General features: G+C 44.5%; 1 long non-coding RNA gene across 1 annotated transcript; it reads right to left on the bottom strand.

Moving 5' to 3' along the window:
- Positions 1–2,229: 2,229 nt before the first annotated feature.
- LOC114017529 (uncharacterized) lies at positions 2,230–4,395 on the bottom strand. The gene is made up of 3 exons (XR_003562639.2): positions 4,306–4,395; positions 3,066–3,299; positions 2,230–2,344 (listed from the first exon to the last, which is right to left on the bottom strand). It is a non-coding gene; the product is annotated as an uncharacterized LOC114017529 (long non-coding RNA).
- Positions 4,396–26,831: the final 22,436 nt, after the last annotated feature.

The following is a 26,831-nucleotide window of genomic DNA, read 5'->3' as shown; positions in this document are numbered from 1 at the left end:
GTGGCAAGCAACATTTCAAGTTAATCCTCAAAATATACAGAGCTGGCAATTTCAGAGCTAAAATTTTAATCACGTCTTAATGCTGTAATTTGTGTGTGGCGTCTTTTGTAACATAAACTCAAAATGTCAAGCGTCACGACAGACCATGTGCAAACTTACATTGCATGTATCCAGGCTTTAATCAAAGCTCCCTGGAGCAACATGTTGCCGGCACAGGTCCTGCGCCTCTAGATGAAGACCCAGGTTCAGCACCAACGCCCGGGAAACGCAGTTCAGACTAGAAACAGGTAGGAATTCCCTATGCCATGAGAGCTTTTTCCCTAAGGAATTCTCATGATACACCTGTCCTGTTCCTGTGATCTGCTGGTGGCTAGGACTGGTGATGGGATGGCAGGTAAGCCAGCCCGGGTACCACCCCCATGACAGCCCATAGACAGGCTGTGCTGCTCCGGACAACGTAAGGAAGAAGCAATTTCCGTGTCGTGTCTGGAACCCTGCCTGCTGCTGAAATGCACGGATATAAATTAGAGTTAACTACCCTGGCGATGGGAGCTGCCCTGGATTTACACTAAAATAAGGTGTTAAGGTGAGAGACGGTTCTTGCTTGCTGGAGTCAGGTTCACATATTTCAAGTGGGTATGAGCAGAAAGAGCAAAGTGTTTAATATCTACTAGACATACTGACTACTTACCCTGCATATTTATTTCGCCTGCACAAATTCATTACAGCGAAATTAAACATCTTTCCTAAATTATTAATAATCCTAAATGTTTATGAAAACACAGAACAAATAAACATGACAAACACTGTGATTCAGATGAAAGAAAAGATAATTATAATCCTTACATATTTGCATATGGAAAAATGAAGACTTTTGAGTTAATGAGATTTATCCTTCCCTCTGACCATTTTAGTGGAATATTTTTTAAAAATCTATTAAACTCCAGATTCCCGCATAAAACAATACAAAATACTACAAGAAAAAGACATTAGAGTCAATCTATTCTTCATGCTAGTCACAAAATCAATTGCATTTATTGTTCAGAAAAATTAAAAACCTTCCTACATTTTATTAAAGTGCACATCTCAACCATATAGGGAGATAAATAATTGATACATTCCAAATATATCACCTACAAAATATTTATTGGAAAAAAATAACTGGTTTATCACCCATTTCCTTCAATAGCAGTTCTGTGCTGTTTTGATGTTTACAACTTTAATGGCTTTTTTTTTAACAAGAAAACATGCCAGCTGCTTATTATTTCATTGTGCTTAACATTTTTTTATAACAAACTATCAAATTTGCTGAAGATAAAACCCATTATCGGAGGGAAACAGTTGTACGCTAACAGGTATAGCAATTTGGTTCTCTTAGTGTGATAGCACTTCAGCATTTCCACACCAAGTAATGTGTTTTTGTTGTGTTCGAGAGTCTATTGGTCCTTAAATCACGCCTGGATGTCTAGAGGATTTGTTTAAATCCTCCTGAAGGGGAGCCGCGAAGCTTGGTGAGTTCCGTGCTGTGAAATGCAAAGGTTGCAGGGGTGTTCCTTGTGGGCAGCTGGTGGAGGATGCTCTGGGCTCAGCACCGGCAGCAGCAAAGCTGCCCCACCGCCGCCCCACTGCAAAAGGGGCAGAAGGATGCTCCCCATATGTTCCCAGGTCTCCCACATCTGCCCCGTCTCACAGGCAGCAGGAGATGTGGCTTCCCACCCTCTACAAACACACACACCGGGCTTGAGCAGGGTGCAGGGACGAAGGGACAGCCCCACATCGTACCTGGACGAGGAGATCACGCTAAGTACTGCTAGAACCCTGAGCAACAGATCTCAGGGACAACTCCAGGTGCTCCCTCGGAGCTCTCTGTCTGCAGTCCTGTTTCCCCCAAATCCTCCCAACAGCCAGCCTGATCTTTATTTTCCTTTATCTTGCTCCACTAACTAGCCCGTAGCTCCTCTGCTGGGCAGGTATGTCAGCTTTCCTGGAATCAGCACCAAAACTGATTTTAGACTTTCTCACTGTGCAGAGCACCCATGGAGTTTGTTGCATGGTCTCCACACAGGCTCCTTCCTCCTGCTGCTGCTTTGCCTGTGGTTGCAAGGGGAAGCTGATTTGACAGACTACACAACTTTTGGAGCTCCCATGCTTTTCTCAGTATATCTATATCCACCACATGGCATTGTCTTATAGATATTAATCCTTCACCATCACTTGACTTATGGTGGTGTTGTTCCTCACAGCTGAACGTGGGACAGCAAACCACAGTGAGATCATGACATCCAGAACAGAAACATGAATGCTTTGGCCAAGTCACACCTTGATTGAAGGTCCTCCAAGTTCCCTGTGAATGTGGTAACATTTCTTTGGTAATACTCTTCATATCACCCTGTTAATACCAAATTTCTTAAGAGATCAAAGGGATTGGAAGGGTTTCTCAGTCCCTGAGCCTAGTCCCTGGCTTTTAGGAAGCTGCCATTACTCTTCTGGTTAGGAACTTTTTCTTTGCTAAACTACCCATATTCATGACCAATTTGTTCACAGTTGTTTTTATGTGGGGTTTTGTTTTTCTTTTTTTCCTGTCTAAAATTTCCAGCATTAAAGGATACCTTTGAGAAAGAAAAGCTGAAGTTATAATTTACTATGGCTCTGAAGGGTTTAATAACAGCAGAGTTTAGACTCCTGGATGTGCTTATTAAAGAGCTAAATCTTAGATCGTGAGATGCTATGGCATGTTTATTGAATGCAACATCCAATTAATCAGTAATTAATAGTCCAGCAAAGTGAAGTATATTGAAGTGGGTTTTGAGGAATGGGGAATGATTTCTTGGCATCAGGAAATGCAGGATTACGATGGAAATCACCAAGTGTCACTCAGGGTTGGACTTTACATAGGGTACTTAGGGCAAAGAGGTAAAGTGTCTCCTGCCATTCAACTAAAATGAGAACAGGGAAAGATCTGTAGCTGTGATAACAGAGAGGTAGAGATGAGAGTAAGGGCAAGTTCAGGCAGCATGCAAAATGAAACAAGTACTTGGTGCTCAAATGATGTAGTAATTACTCACCATGGGTTGGCCAAAGGGAACAGAGTCTTGGGTGTGAGAAGAGGTCACAATTAAAGTGGGAGCGAATCTCAGAACAGCTGCAATGATAAACTCCAGAGACGGGGACTCAGTAACCTCCATCCAGAATTTGGAAGGACTTAGCATGCCCAGCCATGCTTCTTGTGGCAAATGCATTCAGTAGATTTATCAGATTCAGGGTGACTGGGCATGACAGCAGAGTAACAAGTGTAGTACCTACAGATGAAACAGAAAAAAAAAAAAAAAAAAAGGTGCCTCTGGCTTGTTATTGTGACCTGAGTGTTAATAAAAGCTGTACGGTAAAGGTTGAATGAAAAATACCAAAACCAGTTAAGTGAATGGCAAATGAAATTACATACATCATGGTCTACCACTGGTAAATTGTGCCAGAATAATTCGATGTAGTTCCGTGATAAGAAAACTGCTTCCCTAGGTGGAAGAATTAAGGATGCCTCCCCAGAGATATTACTGGGAGTGGAAGCAAACTGTCTCCTGCAGAAGTAAGATGTGGCACATCCACCTTTGTAATTCAAAGCAGAGAGCTTCTATTTCACATGTTCACGACTCCAAATAAAGGCAGACTGAGGCTCCGTTTGGAGCTTTGTAGATTAAACGCCTTCAGGTTCAGAGGAGTCACATTGGTTCATTGCCTTCATTACAGCAAGAACGTTTGTTTGGCACTCCCAGAAAAATAAGCAAATAATTAAAACAGATCCTTGTATTCAGATAATTGCTTGATACACAAAAGGCTCTTGACTTCCTAAATCGTACAAATCTTTACCAGCAATCAGAATCTCCCTTTGGGCTCTGCTGTGTTGTTGAGTACATTTAACCAAGAACGTAGTGGGGGAAAAAAAAAAAAAAAAGACTATTTATACTGGCTTTAGCCATATCTATTTCTTATTTGCAGCCCTTATTATTTGGCCAGTATAAACCAAGCTGCTGCACACATCCAGTTCTCCATTTCCCAGGGCAGTGGGGGACCAGGACCCCTTGGATAACAAAATGTGAGGGTGACACCAGCACATCGAGGAGTGGCTGCAGAGCTCCTCGGGCACATGGGGCCTACCCTGCAGACTCAGATCGGTGGATTTGCACGTTCCCCACAGCCTGTGGCTCCCAGGGCACTAACTGCCTTAACCACAGTGTCTGTATGTTTGCAACGCACCACATCTGCACCAGCAACCCCTCCCAGAAGCAAGGGGACACGCTTCAGAAATACCAGGCACTGCTGCTTCTTCCTCTCGGTCCTTTGGAAATTCCTTCTCCTTCCTGGTCTCTCCTGGCTCTGAGAGGCAATGTCGGGCTAGACACAGCAGCACTGTGTGGAGAAACATGGATTATCCTGAAGGAAGATGGGCAACGTCCACGGTGAAGGAAAACAGAATGATTTGGAAGAGAGCTGTTCCTGGAAGCACTCTTGTCAACCTAATGCTAACAGCATAGGTAATATAGGACAAGGACAATCTGCCTATGGATAAGAGCGCTGGGATATAGATATAGATAGATAAATATAAAGTAAGTTTTAGAAATACAGCTAAAACGAAGTGTTTAGGAAGGGAATTTTTCTAACCTGCTTTGTAACTCAACTTGGGGTAAAATAGGATTTTGGAATGTTGAAATTTCCTGAAGGATAGCAATTTCAGTTTTATACCAGCTTTTAGTGTGGTTTCCACCCTATGTTTTGTATCTCAACTTGGGGTTGATTTAAAGCAGACCTTTAGAAAGGAGACACACAATTTAAGTTTAAAGACTCCCATTGATCCACCACATGCTTCATTGAGTTACTGTTGAAAATGTATACCTTATCTCTAATCATTCCATCCCGTTCCATATTAAAGGGCAATCCATGTTCAGACAGACGGAGAAGGTCTGTGTGTGTCAAAGGAAATGATTTTGCTATGAAATAATGTGATTTGGGAAAGCAACTTTTGCTTCAAATGATTTTTGCTACACTTTTAACTTCAAAAATTCCTTTTGGTTGAAACATCATTGACAGTGCCATTTATCCTGATTATTGTTAGTTATTGAATGTTATTTCTAATGAAAATTTTCATTGCCTTTGAAGCTGTGGTTTGTTCCTTCCTAGCACCAAAATAATCACATGAGGGCTTAGAGTTCAGAGCAACGGTCTGTCAAACTATATAGCTCTTGGATATCATTAACAAGTTATTTGATAATTACTTGCTAATACATTTTGAATCCTTTGTTAAAATCATTCATTTAAAGTTCATAAAACTGTCATACTAATCATGTCCTTTAAGGTCTTCAAGCTCCATTTTCATGAATAAAACATATACACATTTAAGGGTTCTCAAGTCTATACTTTAAAACAATTAGAAATTCAACAAGTTCATTAAAAGTGTGACCTAAGTAACCGTTCAATTAAAGTGAGTTTGCTGCTACTCGTTCTCCTGGATTTCTTCTTGATGTTTTCATGCATTGCAACTCCCAAATCCCATGAAGAAGCTCAAGACATCCTATGACTCTGAATGATGACAGACTAACAGCAACTTCATTTTCACTGGGTCATTATGAGGGGTAGGGAAAGTCTTAAACACCAAACACAAAATTAAAAAAAAAAAAATTCTCTCCCTCCTCTATTTCTACTGCCACTTTAAAGTCATCTTATTAAGAGAAAGAGTGTTGTCTCAAGGGAAATGCTACAAATTGGTCAAAAAATTGCTTGTAACTCAAACTAAAGGTGATGTCCTGGCCAATGATTCCTCCAGTAATGTTTTTTGTCCCCCCAAGCCCTGGTTTTCACAATGCAAAAGCAGTTGTCTCGGGGCAGCCTGCAGATCCAGGTGGATGGGAAGAAGAGACAAACGGATGTGGGCAGAAAAGTAAAAGGTTGTCATTTTTCCTGCTTTTCTCAGCAGCTCCAGAGAGCATCTGCTTGTATCATGGAAAGGGAGATCTCGTCAGGGCTTTCTCCTTAGCTTGGGAGACTGAGATTGTGAGATGGTTACAGTCCATCCATGTAGGATTGGCTTAGCCAATGGAGCAGGGTATGGCACGGCAGGATGGTGGGTTGTAAGGTTCCTGGTGAGTCTGTTCATCTGTTCTCCACTCTAAATGATCTGGGTGCTAAACTAATTGCTCCTTGGTCTCAAAACCATGGAATTTGGCCTGCATATGACAAAGAAACAATGCCCCGACAGAAAGGTTTCACTAATCATTATCACGATCCATCTAAAATGCTGACCCAGTTGGGAGCTGGCTATATGTATGGGGGAGAACCACCTCTTCCTTGGAGTCCTTTATAGCCCTAGGATCAGCATCATTTCTTCTTTGACCTTTCCTGGTAAGGAGATCTCACCTGTTTATGTGACCATGTTGTTAATTAGTCTCCTCTCAACCAAAGCTGCTCAGAATCTGCCTTGTGCAGATGCTGCAGGTGTCAGCCCCCTGCTTTGCAGGGCCCTGCATTGAAAACCTCCATGCACATGACTGCTGTGCATTGCCACGATCAACTGCATGGGAGCCTGATGCATGTGGAGAACCTGAAGCCACGTTAGATAAGAACACTCTCGCCTGGAAGGTGTGTTTGTGGGCTCCTCTGGATGGAGCTTGGTGATGTTTCACTTGGCTGCCAGCTTGAACAGCTCTCCATGTTCAATGCATCCCACGCTCTGTTTTATTACACTTCAAACCCACTTTGTTTGCAAAGGAGGAAAAGCTGTCAGAGGCCGTTAATCCAAACAGAATTTAATCTCTCAAACAGCATTTACTCAGGCAAAGCTGCTAAATCTATATATTAAAAAACTGTTGACAATTAATTAAAATGCTTCATGCTAAAGTGTGAATGGGGCTGCTGTGCAGGGCATTGTCATGTGTATCAACATCCTCTCCCTGGGACACACACCTCTGCTTGGAATCGAGGCAAAGCAACTGCCTTCTCTCTAGGCATTTCTCTGCTGGCAGCTCTGCTGCATCCTGGCAACAGGATGATGGAAAGGATGGTTCTGAAAAGACAAAACCGTGGATGATTAAGAGCTTCCCGATCTTTATATTGCAAGGTTGCAGCTTGGAAAAGGAGAGGCAGGAGCCCAGAAGCTTATCGGTCCAGCCTAAGCAAGGCTTGGAGGTGTTGGAGGTGTTGTCCAGTCGGAGATGGGAGCGCACAGGTTCTTAACAAGGCAAGACAGTGAGCTGGAACATGGGTTTTGGGAAGTCACCAAAAAAAGGGAGCAGCAGTCTGCATGGCATGTGCAGGACAGCCCTACGAGTGTGTATACAAGAACGCTAAGTAGAGGGAAGATGACATTTCCAACTGGCAAAAGCACATCATGACTGTTTAATTGTCATCACAAGGATCAGTTTTCCCACATTGGCCTGAGCTTTGTGACATTTTTATATAAAATTGAAATAATTCCAACCTGGACTTAAGACAGAAGAAGCTATGGAACGATTGTCTATGCTGCTGTAAAGGACAAACTGCTGCTGTTTAAAAGACCAAAATCACAGAGATCAGAAACCTCCAAGCAGCGGAGCTGCAATGGTCAAAGCAGTACATGTGGCAGAGGAGGGTGAGAGTGCAGGCAGAGGGGACACAAAAATCATAGACTAGTTTGTGTTGGAAGGGACCTTTAAAGGTCATCTAGTCCACCCCCCCACCATGGGACATCTTCAACTAGATCAGAGCCCTGACCAACCTGAACTTGAACGTTGCCCCTCTGTACTCTTCTAAGACCTTGTGAAGAGGGAGCATGATGCTTTCATGGCCACGGTGTGTTGTGGTGGTTATCAGGTACCAGTGAGGAAGGGGCTGGAAGACATAACCATACTATCTGGCACAGAGACATAGAAACTGGTGGGTACCAAGTTACAGCAGCCTGCAGCCCTGTCTCTTTTGGTTGCATGGCTGGGCACAGATTCCTGCCAGCACAAGTCCTGCCTTTTCATGGTGTAATCTCCTCTCTGAGAAGACCAAAGCCTCAGGGTCAAGACCTGCTCCTCTTGCTTAGTTTCTTTTCTTGTTCAAGCTCCTCAAATGGTTCCAGTTGCACTCTGGAAACGATGGGACAACTCCTTTGGAAAACTGGCTGCAAATCTCCTCTATTCCCAGTGTCATGAAGACAAACAGCTAGGCAGGAGGTCTCTCTCTGGACAGAGAATTTTGTCTGAGCTTGTTCTGGGTCACTGAGGTCTCTGCTCCAGCCACATGCCACTTTCTTCTCTTTGAATTGCATTGGTTGTAGTGGTTGTCTTCCAACTTACTTAAAGCTGCAATTCCTCATGAAAATGTGTCAAGTGTTTAACCCTGTTTCACCACTTAGTCCTTTGTTTTCCTGCTGCTGATACAAGTGTTGTGTGATCTTAATAGGCAGTAAATCTAAAGCACAGGAGGCTCCTCCTTTGCTACCAACCCACAGAACACTGCAGCATTAAGCAGAGGTCTGAGTCAGGCATCTTCAAATCTACATAAGCTCTGGTTAAGGGACAAAAACCCAAGACCCGCAGGGTTCTGGCTTTGATAATTTTGTTGGGCATGGATTGCACGCTGACTGATGTCACAATCCACCAGAGCATATATGCATCACCTGCGGGCATCTCTAAACCACCACATTCAAGCCACACATTGTTGTCCACCCAGCACAAAGAAACGATAGGATCATCTCAGAAAACACATTCTATTAATTGTAACTGCAAAATTGAAACTCTAACTTACCGCAAAGGTTTTTAAGATTCATCTCACACCTGCTTGGCTGCACACAGCCTCTGAAGGGTGAGGAATCCTTGATGGAGAAAGCTGGCTAGAGACAGCAACAAGCAACACAGCTGAGAAGCAGAAAACATAGAGGGGTGATGAAGGAAGCATTTTCCATGGGGGTGGGCTACCTCCTGCCTGGCTGCTGTGGAATGCAGCCTACCAGGGCTCACACATGGCAGGAAGAGCCAGCTGCACTCTCCACCTCTCCAAGCATTGTCTTCAGGATAGGGAATTAATAGCTGCTCCTGTTCCAGTTGGTAACACCACCACCACCAGCAGCAAAGCTCCAGGTACCGCTCCTTGATTCTGTATCTTTGATAGCAGGAGAGACCCCGAGTGGGTGGACAGGCACTGCCTGACTCCCCAGCTCTCAGCGCTCCCCCCTGCACATCCCTTCCAGCTGCCTCTGTGAGAAAATACTGTTGGGATGATACACAGCCCCATGGGTATCAGCCTGCTCTTGTGTCCAACCCTGTTGCCTTCAATGACAGTAGAGTGATGTAGCCCATGCTGTAGGAGAAGCCCAGCCCAGAGCTCTGCAAAGATATCAAAAAGAAAAACAAAACAGGACTTTATGCTCCTTTGAGCCCAGCAGTATTTTGTCCCCATATCTACTGAACAGCATCCTAGACCTCAGCATAAATATTCCTGTACCTGCTGTAACTCATTTTATCTCCATCCATCCCCAGCAGCTCTTCTCTGTGGAACATCTGCTTTAAAAACTCTGAGGAGGGAGGTGGCCACAGAGGATGACCCAGGGCAGTTAATGTCCCAGTTACCCCCATCTGGGCTTGTTTTCTCAGTTGACAGCAGCAGCCGCATCACCTTGCAGCCGTAATTGCCCCATAACACCAAGCCCTGAGGTGAGGATCTAAACTGAGCTCTTCAAGGAAGAGATGTCCCACTCCTCCTAAGAGCAAGCTGCTGGTTAGGGTACCTTCAGGAGTTCATGTCCCATAGGAACTGTTGTAGGAAATGCTTTAGATAAACGGGAAGCCACAAAGCCATTGTGCCTGAGCCTGTCCAATTTTGCCTTGTAAAGCAATGTCCTTTGTATCTGTTATGGAAAACTATTCAGATTGCCAGATCCTCCCCAATACTTGTTGCCTTAAGGCAGCTGTAACGAGCAATGGGGTTACATTTCTTCCCTTCTCTGCTGTCTGCAGAACCCATGTAGGAACTGAAAATGAGTGCCACTTCTTTTTTGGAAGTTTGCCCTTCAGCTGGCAAATAGGGATTGATTTTGTTCCTGGCGGTTGTAGAAATTTGAAATGAAAACATCTAATTTTAATATTAGCAATAATTTCAGTGCATTAACACCTTTTCCTGCCAAAACATCTGTGCTGATATATGCCAGGCCAGCATCGTGGTTTGCAAGAGCAGCCAGAGGAAATACGATTTTGTGTTTTATTGCGACAGCATGACTAGCAGCACGGATGAGAAAGCTTCCTCGTTGGGTCTATACAGATACCAGTGGCCCTGAATTTTTAATTTTGGAACAGGATGATCGGTCCTAAAATCTCCCCAAACTTGATCTTTACAGTCTAAAATATTTTTCTCATCATGTCAAGCTTCTTCCAACTGTGTCTGTTTATAAACTTCGCATGGTGTAAGACAAATGACTTCAACTTCACACTAATATAAAAAAGACTTTTCATGTTGGAAATCTGTTCCGTTCCTGTGTATGCACCCAGGGCCATTCCCAACATGACAGGTAGGACTGTTTCATTTTGAGGGACTTGTTTTTAAATGGGTGAGCACTTTATAAAATTATAAAATCTTACAGCCTCAGAACACCAACAAGAAAGACTGACACAATTTAATTATGGTTTTGGCATGTGTTTAGGATTGTCTCAGAGAAAAGTGATTTTCTGGGAAACATCCTGGCACTGAACTCTATCATTCAGAAGTCTGTAATGTGAGAAGTCTAACAGGTGTGGACAGGACAGTGAAAATTCCCAAAACTTGCTTTTTACAGAAATCTTCCAAACCTGCTGATGTAAATACCTCTGTCTGGGCCTGTGTATACATGTTGCACTGTAAGAGAGGCTTGAACTTCACATCTACTGCAAAATATATTTCTCAAAAATTGAGCTTTACCTAAATCTTTCTTTTGGCTTTTTATCTTCTGGGATTTATTTATTTCTTCTCATTTCAGTCTCCAAATTAATGCATTTTTTTCTCAGCTTTTCAAGATCCAAACTGAAACACAAACACGTTTAGAAAATGCATTAAAATTAATTTTTTTATTTCCACCATTCCAATTTAGAACAATTTATCATCTGATTACCTTTAGATTGGTGGCCCACGTCTCCCCCCTCTCTTCCATCTGGAATTCTCCTGGATTCCTGTTATTTTCCTATATTTTCAGCCCTCCACTTTCTTCTTTTGTCTGTTTGCCTGAACCAACAGACAGGCTGTGGCTTGGTGTTTTAAGCAGGTCACTCCTTGTGGAAACAGGTAAGGGCTGTATTTTAACTGTGCTTATGGAAAAACTGCTCTGGGTTTTCCTTGAGCTGCTTGTCATCGAAATCTGTGTCAGTTTGCTCGATTGCCTCACGCCTTCTCCAATAACCAGGAAAAGGAGCCAAGACTGGGAAGTGAACAGATATCCCGCTCACACCAAACTCATTTCCTCAGAAAGCGAGGCTAAAAGGTGAGGCTTTTCTCACTGAAAAAAAAGAGCAGAAAGTCCATATTTACCTAAACAAATGTTCACCGGCATCAGTACTGAATGCATTAGCCCATCATGTGATACACTGCTGTGCAGTTCACCAGCTTTAAATAACTGAGCGCAACCTTCAAATGGGGGAAGTTTTCCCCCGTTTCTGAATGCCCTTTCCATTTTACCTGTAACCCTTCAAAAACAACATGTGGGAGCATCTCTTGTCAGCCCCCAGCGTGGCATGGGAAGCTGCTCTGCCCACAGGGAAGCTCAGCCTCTTGTCCTCTGCTGGGAAAGCAGCACTCACTCCTGGGAAATAGTGCTGGAGATCTGAATTTACGTTCGCAGGTTTATTAATTTTTCTTCTAAATGGGTTTTTACACTACAATCAGTACAAGGGTGTTCAGGTGCTATCCGGTAATGCATTAAGCAGTATGATTAATGGTTGTGTTGTTTATTCTCTCACCTGTGCAGAGGGAGATGTGTGTACTTTGGAGTATTTTATTTTTCAGAGAGTCCTGCTTTAGTCAATAATATGCATGCTTGTGGCACTTCTGGTCTTGCAAAGCCTTGAAATGGAAATTCCCTATGTTCTCCTTCAAGCCAGAAAACCAAAAATACCGAAAAGGCTTCCAGTCTCTAACACCATTTTTTATTCAAACACAAACTACAAGGTAACTTTTGAAATAGAGAACATTCAGCTCCGCTGTGTGAGGCAGAATTTTAATAAAGAGGCTTGAAAACAAATCTGTTCTCATGTCATGCTGATAACCTGGGAAATCGGCTCCCACCCCTGACTGGGAGGTAGAGACCCCATCAAGATCCTTATTGACAGGCTTGTGACGGGGAAGAAGCTACTCAAACTTCAGAGGTACCGCTGGGAACCAGTGTTCTCCAGCTTTTTTGCATGACTGCAGATGCTAGGGAAGAAGGACAGGAGTATCACAGGGAGATATAAATAAAAAGGAAACCATAAAACTGAAAAGAGTTTAAAATATGCTGGAGCAGCGGGACAGGCAAGCACTTGGCAAGGGCCTGTGGGCAGGAAAGCTAATGTCACTTATGTGACTGCCACGGTGCCCAGGGAATAAGAAACATATTCCTCTGATCTGCTTTCCAAATAATATTTAATTCCTCAATATATTTCCCCACAGGGGGTGGAACAGAGGTGTGGGAGCCACAGAGCTCCCCAAGGGGAGGCCAGAGCTATTGCACCCTTGCACGATTAGCGCGCACGCTTCTGCTGGGACAGGCACCGCTGCATTTAGGAAAAGCAGGAAGAACAATGACCTGATTTCAGGGAAACCTCAGGGCCCAACTGGCAGCTGAACATCGAGTGCTTTTTTTTTTTTTTTTTTAGCCTGAATCTTTTCAGGCATGACTGCTTGAAAGCACAGGAGAGTGCCTTGTTCCTGCTGAGGATGCCTTCTGACAGGTCCCGGCGTTAGCTCCCCCTTCCCATGACAAAGAGCCCACCTGCAGATCACAGCCAGCCCAGCCCATTTTCCTTTGGGAGCTTGTCTTGCCCAAAGGGCTCTCCAGCGTGTCCTCTCATCCTTCCTCTCAGATATTCCCATATCGAAGGTTTGGGGCGATTCAGAAGTGTCTTTATGGAAGTACCCACAGCACTGAAGTCAAGGGTCTCCAGCACAGCCCTCATGCCTCGTGAACCAAGATGTCTCACATGCTCAACCTGATCATCCCTCCATGCATGCAACCTGGTCTTGCCAAAACAGCCTTTTCCCCTCAGTTCTGTGGCTCTGGACCGTTTTTTTCTCCCTGCTCAGCAGAATTCCCATTTTTCCCTGCTGTGTCCTGGGAAGCTGGGGCAGGGACATCCTTCATCTGCTCTGGTGGGAGGGTGCCCCATAAATCAGACTGAACTGTCCTGCCCCAGGCAGGTGGCTGAGGGTGTTGCTGAGAAAAGGGAAATGAAAAAAAAAAAAAAAAAAAAAAAAAAAAAAAAAAAAAGCGCCATAGCCAGGCTGCTTTTACAGGAATGTCGATTTTAAGCCCTAAGGAATCGGGGCTGGCTTGGTCCCACAGTACTGCAGTACTGCCTGTGCCCCTCGTGGAAACTTTCTGTCAAAAAATGTGAGAAAAGTAACGTGTTGCCAACACCAAACATTTACAATTCTTCCCACAAATCCTCTTGGTTACAAGTGGATAAGGATACTAAGCCAAAGAAAACTCACTGACTGATAGCTCAGGTAAACCAGCTCCAAGCTCCCTGGGATTATAAGGAGGCGGGGTGGGGAAATCTGAATTATTACAAACGGGGTAAAACTAAAGAATCGTTCAAAATTCACATGAAAAGCCAAAATCTCTGGGCAGGATTTAATCAAGTCTTGGTTCTGAAAAATCAAATATATTGAGAAGAAACTCCAGATGGTCGCCTTCCTGGACCACTTCTCCCATTACATGAGGAGTCCGCTAGAGAACGAGGAGTCCAGAAGATTTATTACAGTTATATTTCCTAGTTCTTAACATACTGCGCTCAGAAAGTCAGGGGGAAAGTTGCCCTGTGGAAGTTACTGAAGCATTTCATCTTTCAAGAACTAGAACTGTTTCCCAGGATGACCTCCACTTCACTTTGTCACACTGGGTTCAAATAATTTCATTTTTATCTCTAGGAGTTTAGTTTAGTTCATCTGTGTTTTTAAGGCCTGTTAGTCGTTAGTAAACGGTTTTTTTGTCTCCCCCGCCCCCAGGATATATGATGAAATCATACACAATCAGTATATCAAAAAGGTGATGATAAATAAAACAGCAGCTCATTTCACAAACAATAAAAATAGGTAAAATTCAATATACAGCACTTCCAAGTAATTTCAGCAGCAATTCCAAATTTATTGTCTTGTTTATTTATTCGATTTATGTCAATAAACATCACCATTCTCTTTTGCTGATGAATCCACCTCTCAAGAAACATTATGTTTCTCTTCACTGGAGGCTTGCAGGGTCTCCAGACGCCCGGTGGCACTCTACCAAACTCAGTACTTAGCAGTGCAGGAGCTGCCACACATTTATTTCCCCACCAGATCGAGAGATGTGCCAGGTCTGGATCAATATGCAAGGTAGAGCACAGCACAATGTCAAAATTCACCGCGCCGACTCCCTGACAGATGGGCAGGAGCCCGTGCTAAAGCACTGGATAGGTTTCAGTCCAGATACCTGCAGTCATCAAATAAACTGTTCAGCTCCCTTCCTTCATATGGGAGGAGACCCCAGGGAGGGGTTGTTTTGGGAAGGTGAGTGGCTGTAGGGTGAAGGCTTGGCCGTTGCATTGCAAATGATGGGCGTTGTCGTGGCTGTTGGGATGCTGAGATGTTTGTATGAACATTGCCGTGGTAGGCAGGTCTCTAAGGTTCTCCAGGGTCTCCTGAGCATTGTTAGGAGTCGTAGCAGACTTCAATGAGCTGGCCAAGGACCTGACACTGAGGGGCAGTGGACAGTGTTAAGGTTTACAATGAGACATGAGCAGGTCCAACCTCATCCAGTGAAGAGCCAGATTCCTCTGGTGGATACTACTCGATAAAAAAAGCTGAAAAAAGCTCAGGAGAATCTGGAGGTTTCACTGGCTGTGACTGGTCCTGAAGTAAGTGTTATACTTCCCTGTCCCTTGGCTTCTTGGAAGGGTCCACGATAATCCAAGGGGCCGGGACCTCTTGCTGCAAGACCTCACTTAATTTTAAGTCCTGAAAGAGCTCCCTGACAGTAGAGCTTAAAAAAAATGAAATACCCATTTTTGTTGAGAGAGAGAAATCAAAAAAGATAAATGTTGCGCATTACAAAGAAGGCTGGGGTAAAAGGCAGCAGGACTGCTCTTGCATTCCCTGTAAATATCCAGGCTGGTAGGACGAACGCAATAAACTGCCTATTTGTCTCCCAGAGTACTAAGCCTTCAGACAGTAATTGTGGGTACCCCAGAGCCTGCACGTATCACAGTTACAGCCCAGAAACACTTAAATTTGCATCCTCCTAGATAAAAACATGGCAACTCAGCAGCTGATTCAGCTATAAAGTCTTTCCCAATAAGTTATGAAAAGAGGACCAGGGACCTGCATTTTTCTCATTCCTACCCTTTCAGGTTTTTGGTGGTTTTTTTTTTTTTTCTTTTTAATAAAACCGTGTTTATGATGGTGGATAAAACATTTCTGTCATCCTTAATAAAAGCCTTTACTACCAATCAAAAATGAATGGTGAATGGATAAACTGTATATCAAGGCACAGCTTGGAAACTGGGCATTTTAGCAAAGTAGCATTTATGAGAGCTGCTGATGATAGGAGATTACATTTTATATCAAAACATATTTAAATTTAGGTGGAATTAACCCTACCTCTTCACTTTAAAATCTTCCAAAGGCATCAAGGTTCTTTGAGACGTACTGAGCAAAGAAAGTTGCCATCAGTGGAAGGGAGGCGATAAAAAAAAAAACAACAAAAAAACCCAAACAATCCAAGAGGGCAAATTTCAACTGAATCTTCCCTATGGAAACAAGCTACAAGAATTTTGACTGGATTAGAAGCAGAAGCTGAATTTTTTCCTGTTATTTCTTGGTCTCTGGAAAATGAAATGACAGTATTTCAGGAATCGCACAAGCTGCTTCTTGCTGTAATGAAAACACTTCATTTATTTAAGTATTTCTGTATATGCCATGAGAATATCTTTCTGCATCTTGACATTTGGACACAGCCATGAGCTGAAAACAGTTGGTGCAAAACAGTTGGTTATGCTCTACCCTGCAAAGCATTACACCAGCTCTAAAGGGAAGGGAACTGGTGGGGGTTTTTTATCACAAGGTTGCAAAATATTCCTGCAAAGCCAGGCAAAGTTTGAATGCCCACTGGCTCAGACACCCAAACAACTGGATAATTTATGGACCTTACAGTCAAGACAGGAGAAAAAGCAAAGGGCTGGGTCTGGAGTTCATGACCAATGCTTTGCAAAACAGCCTTTTCATGGAGGACTTATTCTTTAACCCTCACTCCATCTAAGTTTTGGGTACTTATGGAAGCATATCCAATAAATCAAGGTGCTCATCATTAGCCCTCATAGCACTGTGTTGCAGATGTGGAAATCTTCAGGGACACATCCAGAAAAGGGGTCCTTCTCCTTCTGGGGTGTCAAATCTGGCACATGAGTCGTCTGCAGAGATCGCTGGGTCTGAAATGATTTGTGGCTCATTGATTTTCCTGATCACTCACTAATCATCTCTCCTTCCTTCAGGTCAATAATCCTTTTAAGCCCTGATTGCTGTTGAGGGAGAACTTGGAGGCAAAGTTCATTTCCCATCACCAGCCCTGGCATTTCATGAAAATTTCTGCTTTCACTGGAAAAGTGCAGAGATCCGGGCGAGACTCTGGCAGGCCGTGTTCAGCTCAGAGGAACCAGGAGATTAACCTCATCCCACTTTAATGACTCTGGGGCTGTGTGTCTGGTAATTAAGCCCCGCGTCGCTTCTGCCTCTGCAGACGGATCGCGGCCACTGGCTCTGGTATGTGAGCAGCAGCTTCCCTGAGCATCCTTTTGATGTGTTCTAGCTGCAGCAGGAAAGCTGGTGTGCAAGTCGGAGGGGCCATCTCCACCCTGCTTCATTACACCACAGCCCTTATCAATAATTCATACCCCTACTGCCGTCCGAGGCACAGGCGAGTCTATTTGTAACTCAATAGTGCCCCAGTCAATAAGTACCTGTGGTTATGTATTATTCTCCTTGCAAGGATGTACAAGGCTGTAACTACAGAAGTGAAACCTCAGAAGGAGACAAAACACGGACTCAGCTGAAAAACTGCCTCCTCTGAAGGCAGGGTGATGTGCTGTGGGGGGTGCAGGTGGAAACTTCACCTGCTGCTCTGACCACGGACCATCCAGGAGGAATGAGTATCCTTGAGTGAAGGGACAGAAAGGGTCGCCCTCTCCCAGCACTTGCGTGCCACAGCCCTTCGCTGTCACTGAAACCCAAAGGCTTTCAGCCGGCTAAAAGTCGTGCTCCTCGGGTATTACTCTGCAGATCAGCAGTGAAGCGCAGCAGGTGCAAACCCCCAGCGCTACCCCTGCACCATCAGGGAGCTGATGAGATGTGCAGAAAGTGAAACCCACTGTCAGATGAACCAACAAGCCCCAGTGACACCAATTCCAGCTTCTCATATAAGCAAAGGTTGAAAGATCAAGCACCTGCTTGAGTTGAAGTTTTGCATCTTGAACATGAGCAATTAAAAAAATGCTAAGAAGAGAGTAGAGGGGTAGATAAGGATAATTAAGTGCTACTGTTGTGATCCATTTGACATGCAGAGAGTAAGAAACCAGAGTTATTTTTTAATAAAAATAGAACTCCTTCTGGATTTGATCTTCCTACCTTCAAAACCTTAAGACAAATACTGTTGGCACTAAATTAAGCTAAAAGTATTTCATTAAGTACCACCCATGGGAATGTAAAGATGTTCTTGGAGCGTTGAAGGAAGAAGCCTTGCTCTATGAATGCAACAGAAACAGTAATGAAAATATGGAGAAATACACCCAAGATATATAATCCATAAAACAACAAAGACACTCTCAGTGGGTCCAAAAAGCAATCACAGACAGAGCATCACAAAATAAACTTGGTATTACAATGTTATGATATAAAGACAGTGATTGTCTTCATTAAATGAAATATATCTGTGAGTAAGGAAGGAACAAAGCCTTGTAAACAATGATATCCGCTGCAGCAGCAGCAGATACAAAGATTTTTGTAAAATAATTCAAGCCTAAAGCAGCAGGCTGCCTGGACCACTGCTCCCACCCATTGCTGCCAGGGTTCAGTCAGCCAGCACAGCTTTCAGGAAATCTTCCCAAATATCTGAAAGATGCAGAAGGAAATGACCAGCCATAAGACATCTGCAAAGTGAGGAAAAAAATTGTAGTGGCTAGAGAATGAGCTTGTGTGCCTGGTTGTAAGTCAGTGATTCACACCTGGTCTTTGCAGCGAGAGTAACATCCATAGAAATGCCACATAACTGGTGGCCACGGGCAGCGTGGCATGGCCACGTCCTACTCGATGTCTCATTAGGACACAATGCTGTGGCTCAAGCTATCCAGATTTTCCTCGGAAAATTCCCAAGGCTAGGCAGAAAAGCATGAAATTTTTTTTCATTCCTCTGTCAGAGAAAAAGAAGAAGGAAAAAGTGAATTTCACTGTATGCTTTTTTGAAAATGGACAGAGTGGCGCTTTTAAAAAGTGCCCTGTTTAACCATCCCAAGCACACAGAAAAGGAACACTACCATTTCATTAAAAAAAAACAAAAACAAAAAACTAGAATTGAGTGTCTTTCAGTTTCCCTGATGGTGCTGGGGCTTGCTCCTTTGCAGGACAGTTCCCAGATAATGGAAGCTAGTTTTCCTATTACAGATAACACTGAAACCTCGGATTTCAGTGTGGCTCCAGGGGAAGGCATTGGTGCTGCTATCAGCATTAGACCCTGCAGCCACTCTAAGCCCAGTGTAGTATTTCTGACAAAGCACATTATGGCGAAAGCAGATGCAGCCTAAACAGAACTGAGGTTGACAGAGCAATTTTCACTCCTGTTCTTGTAATGCTCCTTTCTAATTACAGTCCCTGCTGTTAGTCTTTTTCTTCTTGATACTCAGAAATAGGAGGAGCTCCAGGAGAGGAACTGGGGGTCCTTTTATTCTCTGGAATATTTAGTTTCTTAAGATTAAAATCAGCCTGATAGGCTCTGACCTGTGCCACAGCCAGGGACACTGGCATCTCAAGGGCTTACAAAGCTTTGTCTTAAGCCGCATTTAACACGATGAAGACAGATGGTCTACCTGTAGGTTTCTTGTGCTCATGCCTTGAGGTACCATAGCTGGACAGAGACTGTCCCAAAGGGTCTGGTCTCCCCTGTTCTTTGAAGAAGGGAAGTTAATGAAACTTTTAATTTTATCTAGGTTTTGGCTTTGTTTTTTGGTTTTGTTTTGGTTTTTATAGTTATAGGAGTATTTTAAGCTATATTCAAGATTGTTGCAGCACATAAGGCCAGATAACTTACTACTTAACACTGAAAACAGGTAACTTGGGTGAGCCAAAAATCTGGGCAACAGGCACTGCTGACCTAAGAAACTGGCCAGAACAGCCTCAGCAGGGCCCATGGCTCAGACCAGTTATGGCTGTGGATTAAAAGTTCTTTCCAATAATGCTTAACCCCTTCCCCCTTCTTTCCTACTCCCCTCCAAAAAGGCCACAAAAAATAAGCGAAAGTGCTTGCCAATAGCACAGTTCCACATCAGCTGAACCCCACTCGGTGCTGAAGGCTAACGCTTTCAAAGGGCTTGGTTTTTTACAAGCCATCATAAGCATTTGTACATATTTGATCTCTTCCTCATTTAAAACACTATCAGGAAGACTTAGCAGCAATTACAGCAGAGACAGAAGTAGGAAAGCTGCTAATACTCAAATATCATCTGTCTGAATAGTTTCAGCGTGCAGTAGGATGTAATTGCTGGATGCAAATCTGTGGTGCGTGATCCCATTGCAGCATGGCAGGAACCATTGGAAAGCACAGCCTTAGCCCAAGGTGTGCCAAATCTGGGCCAAATTCAGTTCTTGTCATAGCTAACATGGGACAGAGCTCTTTATATGAGACCCTCACCCACAACAGAGACCTTCACCTGCACTACCTCCCTGTTCTGTCTGCCATCGCTACCTGGAGGGTGGAAAGAGAGAGCCTTAACCTTTGCTTCATTGCAAAAAGTCCCTCCAGATGAAGATAACAGAAAGCAGTGTGGAGAGCAGAGAGGAAGGCTGAGCAGGGAAAGTATTTCAGAGAAGCACTTCAAATGTGGGAACTTGAGAAAGTCATGATCCTCAGGGGGAGTGGAACGGGATTATCAAGATTCTGGTCACTTTCGACACCCAGCAACCACATGGTACCATTGGTCTGGTGGCATAGGGTTGGGATTGTGTTTATGGCTCTTTATAAACAGCCCATTATTATTTTATTGTATTATTAATATATATTATTATTACAACAGCTGTTATTTTGCAGCCTGTCCACAACATTCCCAGATCCATCCTTTCTCTCATAGTTTCTTCAGAGCGACTAATTTCAAGAAGCACTAGTAAGCCCCCAAGGAGAATTCCTGAGCCTAATCAATTTGTGATGTAAATACAGCATGGTAGTGCTGCAAGAGGACTCATTAGGTCATGGTGTGAAGGAAGAGCCAGCAGTATAAATACATTGCAGGCTGTCCCCAGCTCCTGGGAATGGAGTTTCGCATCTTCTTCTAGGTAGAAAGGGAACCACAGCTGGGAAAGAGCGATCTCCAGCAGCGCAACAAAGCGTGTCAGACTATGGGAAGGATCTTTTCTTACAATAAAGGCTGTTGGGAAGCTCAGTCCAGAGGAGCTGAAGGCCAAGCAGCACAGGGTGGGAGAAGGATGGATATGGCCCACATAGCTCTGGGGATGAGAGACCTGTTTCTCCGGTAGGTGGTTGAGGAGAGACTGGCACTGGGGTGAGGAGGGCTGAGCTCTGGCCAAAGCTCTGCAGGCAGGCTGCCTACGCTGAGCCTTGTCTTTGCCTTACCAGGGCTACCATGTCTTGAGCTGTGACACACATCAAATGCCTGTACAAGAACATGTCTCTTGGGAACCACTCTGTCCCACACTGGGGTCCTCTGAGCTGGACACCAGGCAGGGGAGGAGAGCAAGTTTCTGCCTTGGATACGTGCGAGCAGACCTGGTGCAGACTGTTAGGCAGAGTAGCAGGAGATCCTAAGTGAGTCAACCCAAGGGGTGGTCTAGGTGCTGGGACAAGGGGGCTGTTAGCGATGAAACAGGACTGGCAACAGCCTGCGAGCCACCTGGAGCCACTCAGACCAGAGCCACTGTGTAGTTTCAGGTAAGCTTCCTGGGAGTATTTACTAAAAATTAACTGACCCTGCTGGGAAAGTTCTTGTTGACGCTTTCCTTCAACTGGTTCTGTTTCTAGAGGAGCCAGTCTGTCCCCAGGGCCACGGTCTGAGCCCACCCCTGACCCAGCGGCACTCATAGCCCATCTGCATTACGGTGCACACCACCCAGAAGAAGAAACAAAAAATGAGCAGCCTTAATTTTCACCTTCAGCATTTCACATGATGCGCAGGCTTCTCTGGATCCACCTGCCTGCACTTGCCTGATAAATATCAAAAAAACATTTCAGTCAAGAAATATGAAATGCTAACTCTCTTCCCATTTTTCAGGGTTCAAAACAGACCTCATTGCTGCACTCATCACATCTGCCACCTTGTTTTTACATCGATCTTACCATGATTATTGCACAAAATTGTGAAAAATCCTATTTTCTGCTTGAAAGTAAGATGCGTATAGGCAAAAAATGTTGGTTTGTTACAAGACAGCAAACTGGAATAAAAAAGACTGATAAAACTCAAAAAATAAACAGTTTGGACAGTGTTTGAAATTCCCTTAAAAGTGTTTTGTTTTGTTTTGTTTTGTTTTCAGAAATTGATGTGTAACAGAAAGCTTTTCTTTACAACACTCCAGTAGCCTCTGCTAGCAAAGAAAGAAAAGTTTGGGGTTTGGCCACTGCCTCTTTTGGTGGATGGGGCTTGGGCAGGACATTCCAACAAGACCTGAAGTCTGGCTGAGTTCCCTGGTCGCTGCCTCGGTACTGGGGGATGTGATGCACCACCTAAGAAAGCCAGAGCACTGGTTCTTGAGGTGTTGAAGAAGTTCATGTTTAGAGATTGACATTCATACCCAGGATCAAACAGTTGCTTTGGCATCAGCATCCAGTGCTTGGTAAGGAGGGAATGTGTAATAATATTTCTCCAATAGAGAAGCACAGAGGGATGAACTTGGGATCTCTTGTTTGACCAGCAGCTGCTGCTGGCACCAAGCAAGCTGGCTTTGAAACTTGTTTGTTCATCCTCTGCAGAAAGCAGATGTCTCTGCAATTAACAGGGATTTAAACAATCAAAGGGAAAATGAGAATGGAGACAGGAGAGCCAACATTGCGGTTCAGAGGGATGTGCAGGTTTGAGGTACACGAACGGTCCTTTTTCCCTGTGGAATGAGCAGGAAAGGAATGATTTTCTGAGCTGGACTCCAAGGCTGGTGCCTTGATCAGCTTGATCCTCCTCTAGCAGGCAACAGCAGGACTTCTGTGCATGCCTCTTGTTTTTCATGGTGCTTTTCTAGGTCTTTTTCCCCAACTCCACAGAAGCAGGTTGGTAACCTTAGGAAAAATGCAGCAAGACTTCTGCCTCTAGTGCTGTAGCAGGACACCTTGCTGAATGGCTTGCTTTTTGCTTTTCATAAAATCACAGAATAATTTGTGTTGGAAGGGACCTCTGGAGGTTGCCTGGTAGCAACTGACCCTCCACTCAGGGCACGGTCATCCTCAAAGTTACGTGTAGGTTGCTCAGGGTCTAGCCCAGTCAGTGTTGAAGTATCCCCAAGGATGGGGGGCATATTACAGCTCCTCTGGGCCCCTGCTCCAGTCTTTAACCACTTCCATCCTCCATTTCACTTCATTTTGCATTAGATGCAGGGTCTCTAATTGCACAGCCATTTCTGTAAATCTTGGGAGAAGATGGCAGGTTTAAGAGGGACTAGCCATGATATTCCTCTTTTCACCAGCATCCCTATAGGTCAGCACTGTGCTTAGTCCGATCTGTGGATCAGCTGCAGGAAGGTGCAGCATTACTGTAATGCCCATCCCTCCAGGCCTGAGCAACCCAGAGTGCTGTAACTCATTACCTTGCTGAACCACAAGCTTTTGGAGAGCTCTCATCACCCAGAATGAACTGCAGCTTCCACTTTGGGTCATCTTGGTGAGAGCAAGTGTTACGTCTGCAAGGCAGGTATTTTCTGTGGTGCAGAGCAGATACTCTAACACAAGCTCTTGGAGCTCAGAAAATAGTAAAAAACCCACTTCCATCACCCAGGAAGTTCTGTTGCTACCAAACTCTGCTAGGCAGTTTTCTGGGTTGCAGAGGCTTCTGAGGTTATGGAAACTTCATCATATATCTGCTTCTTTAGGCATCTACATCCCTTTGAAATTCGTCAACAGATGGAGGATGAAGCCCTGAATCAGTTGGCCCCGAGACAGCTAATTTCACAAGGTTCATGTGGAAATTTGCAAGTCTTGTTATTTGTAATAAAAAGCCCTGGGATATTTGAGCTCTGGGTCAACACCTCCCTTGACTTTTTCTGAGAAAATTGCCAGAAAAAGACCTAATGATATTATTTCATGCATCATTTTGATGCATGTTCAGTGTTGAACATAATGGCTAGAAGTCCCCTTGCTCAAGGGCAAATTTATTTCCTGGCTAACATCTGGCTACAGACTAATCTTTCCTGCAATTTGCCAGTTGCTGGCATGAGTGAAAAAGAGAATTATTGAGCTCTTTACCTGCTTGTATCCAATTAGACAAAGAAAAGTTGCTGAAGGTACGAGTGATGGATGCACTAATGAAAGATGCAAATGCCTTCCCCTCTGCCGACTCCTCCTTGCCTGAGCTTAGTGCACATGCTGGCACTTGCACAGGTGGTAGATAACCACTGAGATGACCTAAGAGTGTCCACTCCAGAACCTCATTTACCTATGCAAACATCTAAAGAAAAAGTACAAAACCCAGAAGAAGCCGGGATTACAGTCACCCGTGATACCCTCTCTGCTGCTGGCAATCAGTATCTGGGGATTTTCTGAACCAGAAGCTGTGTTAGACATCAAAGCCTCCTCCTACAAGAAAATAGGTGGTATAAAGTGATTCGATGGATCTATTGAGAAGAAAAAAATCTCTTACCTTCACGTTAGGCACAACACAAAGGCAAGATCATGGGACAAGTGCGTATTGACCCTATATGACTCAGCAGAGGTGAAACCAGTACAGCAACCCAAGAAAGGGTGCTGTCCCTGTAAGACTGCATTGTGATCTTGCAAAGCATAAAGCTGGTTTCTTTCCCAAACAGAAACAGGCAGGAGCATCCCTGTCCCTCATAGCCAGGCAGAGCCGTTCCCACCTGCTCCGCTCTGGCCCACTCGGAGCCACGGACCCGTTATCCTGCCCACTCCCAGACAGGCAGGTGCTGGGTTGCCGTGCATGGCCATGGAGCACCTTGAAAGATAAGGAACAAGTCCTCGGACTTGTAAGTCCTGCATGCATTACCTTTAGCTCCTTTTCGGTGTCCAGCTGTCCACAGGTTCATCAGCAATTTTTACTCTCCAGGAAAGACCCTGGGAAAGAAAGAGGCTGAGGCTCCAGGAGCAAATGCAGCTGGTGCTCAGTAATGCAGGTATATTGCTACAGTGTGCCTGTTCTATAACTTCCTTCCGAGCCTTGCTCCCCATAATCAGATTATGAAACCTTAGAATCAAGTTAATGCAAACAAACAGATCATGCGGCAAGCAATAAAAATAAAATATCATAATAAAAAAACTAAATAGAGAACATATTCAGTAAACAGAATGCTGTAAACAAACTAATGTGTCTCTCCGCGACAATATTTGGCGAGATACGGAAGAGCCCCAAGAGATGACATGAAAACACAGCTGTTCTCTTGTTGCTTTAGGTGAAGAGCAAGAGGAGGGACACGACTGCAGCTCAGCTCCTGTGGCTCCAGGGTCATGGCAGGGACAGCTTTGCCCATGCTCCTGGAGCGGGAGGGCAGCTCCTCCTAGTGCTGGTCCTCCAGGTGATGCGTTGGCTCCCCTTCCAGGTGAGACCTAAGGCAAGATGATCAGCTGAACAAAGTGGGGGCATCAACCTCCTTGCTGGCCGCAGCTTCTCTGCAGTTTCCAAAAAAACATACTGCAAAGAGCCCGTGTTCATGGGTCAGAGCTTTTCCTGAGGAGCCCTCAAAGGTGGCTCAGGTTGGTGATGTGGGCTCAGCTCTGTGAAGATCTTCAGGGTCACGCGTAAGGCACTGGCTGGAGACTCAGCCCGACCCTGTACTTTGAATTAAGGGATTCCAGCTGCACAGCACGGGCCTGGGGCTCGGTGGAAAATGCGATGTAAAGGAGCTGGAATTGTGTACAGCAAGATCCTCCCGTACACGCAGGACACAGGTCTTTTCTGGAAGGATTGGGGAGCTCCAGCAATGAGCTACATGCTAAAAGATCATTTTGAATGTAATAATTCCAAGCTGAGCATGACCACGCAGAACGCATGGCCAATAAAGATGCAAGAAAGAGGCTGGCAGAAACATATTCCTGGGGCTTTGTTACTGGGGTGCTCCACTCGGTTGTCCTCACAGCACTTGCCGCTGCATGCACCTGGAAGGGATCGATCCAAAACCGAGTGAGTGTGCTCAGAGCAGAGCCACGAGTGCCCAGAGGCTGGAGGAAGAACTCAGCACCCGGGGTGCTGTCACTGGGGTGGGGGGACCACGGCAGGAGAGCAGGCAGGGTGATGGGCAGCAAGGGAACAAGGGTGGCTGTGCCAGAGGGGCGCAGCAGGGCTGCCCTGCCAGGGGTTGCTGTGGCAGGATGCTTATCATTCAGAGGAGACAGAAAAATAGGAAAGCAACTTTTTTTAGACAAAACATGCTGGGATTTCTTTTAAAAAACAGGAAGAATATACCACTTCTGTGGGTTGCACAAGACGCTGAGGGTGACTCAGACATGGATGTCCAGCCGTGTGAGCTGTGGGGCTGGAGGAGATTCCTTTTACCGTATGTACCTTTGGGTAGATCTCAAACCTCTTCCAGCTGGCTGTTGATGTTCTGCTTAAAATATCCCAACTCCTCCATCCTCTTAGGCGCTTCAGGAAAAAGGAGCAACCGATGCTCAGGTATGCTTCCCAGCTGTGGGCTGCGAGAAGGGACCGTCACAGGGGCTGCTGCCTCTCCAGAGTAGGGATTATTAAAGTAGGGATGATTAGGCCACCCTACCATCTGGGTGTGGCTATCACACGCAATTTTTTGTTAGCCACGTAACTAAATATGATCTGGCATTGTTGTAATTCTTTCCCAGTGATGAGGCATCTAGAAGGATGGCAGATTTATTCAAAGGGAAGCATTTCAACAACTACATTGTCACTGTAGCGTATCAACAAATATTATTTTTTCCTAAATACACAGATTTTTTCCTAATAAGGCCAAATTCTGTCTGCTGTACTCAGAGAAAAATGTAAGAAAGACTACAGAGAAAGGAAGTCTCTGAAATATCAATTTGTGGAGTGGGTTTGTATGGTATTCTAAAGCTTTTAGTATTTCTAAAGGAAGATCAAATTTCTGTTCAAGCGGTTTTTCCAACAATGAAAATAATTTGCTACAAAAATCAACCCCTTCTGAACTTTCTCTCAGCTCTAGAGTTCTGTGATGACATGACTCAATGCTATTTTCAATTATCTCCCTTTGACAATGAAGCACAGCATTAT

Source organism: Falco cherrug, chromosome 1, assembly GCF_023634085.1.
Source record: "Falco cherrug isolate bFalChe1 chromosome 1, bFalChe1.pri, whole genome shotgun sequence".
NCBI classification, from domain to species: Eukaryota; Metazoa; Chordata; class Aves; order Falconiformes; family Falconidae; genus Falco; species Falco cherrug.
The sequence above is the reverse complement of the archived record's forward strand: the minus strand, read 5'-3'. Positions and strand labels throughout refer to the sequence as shown.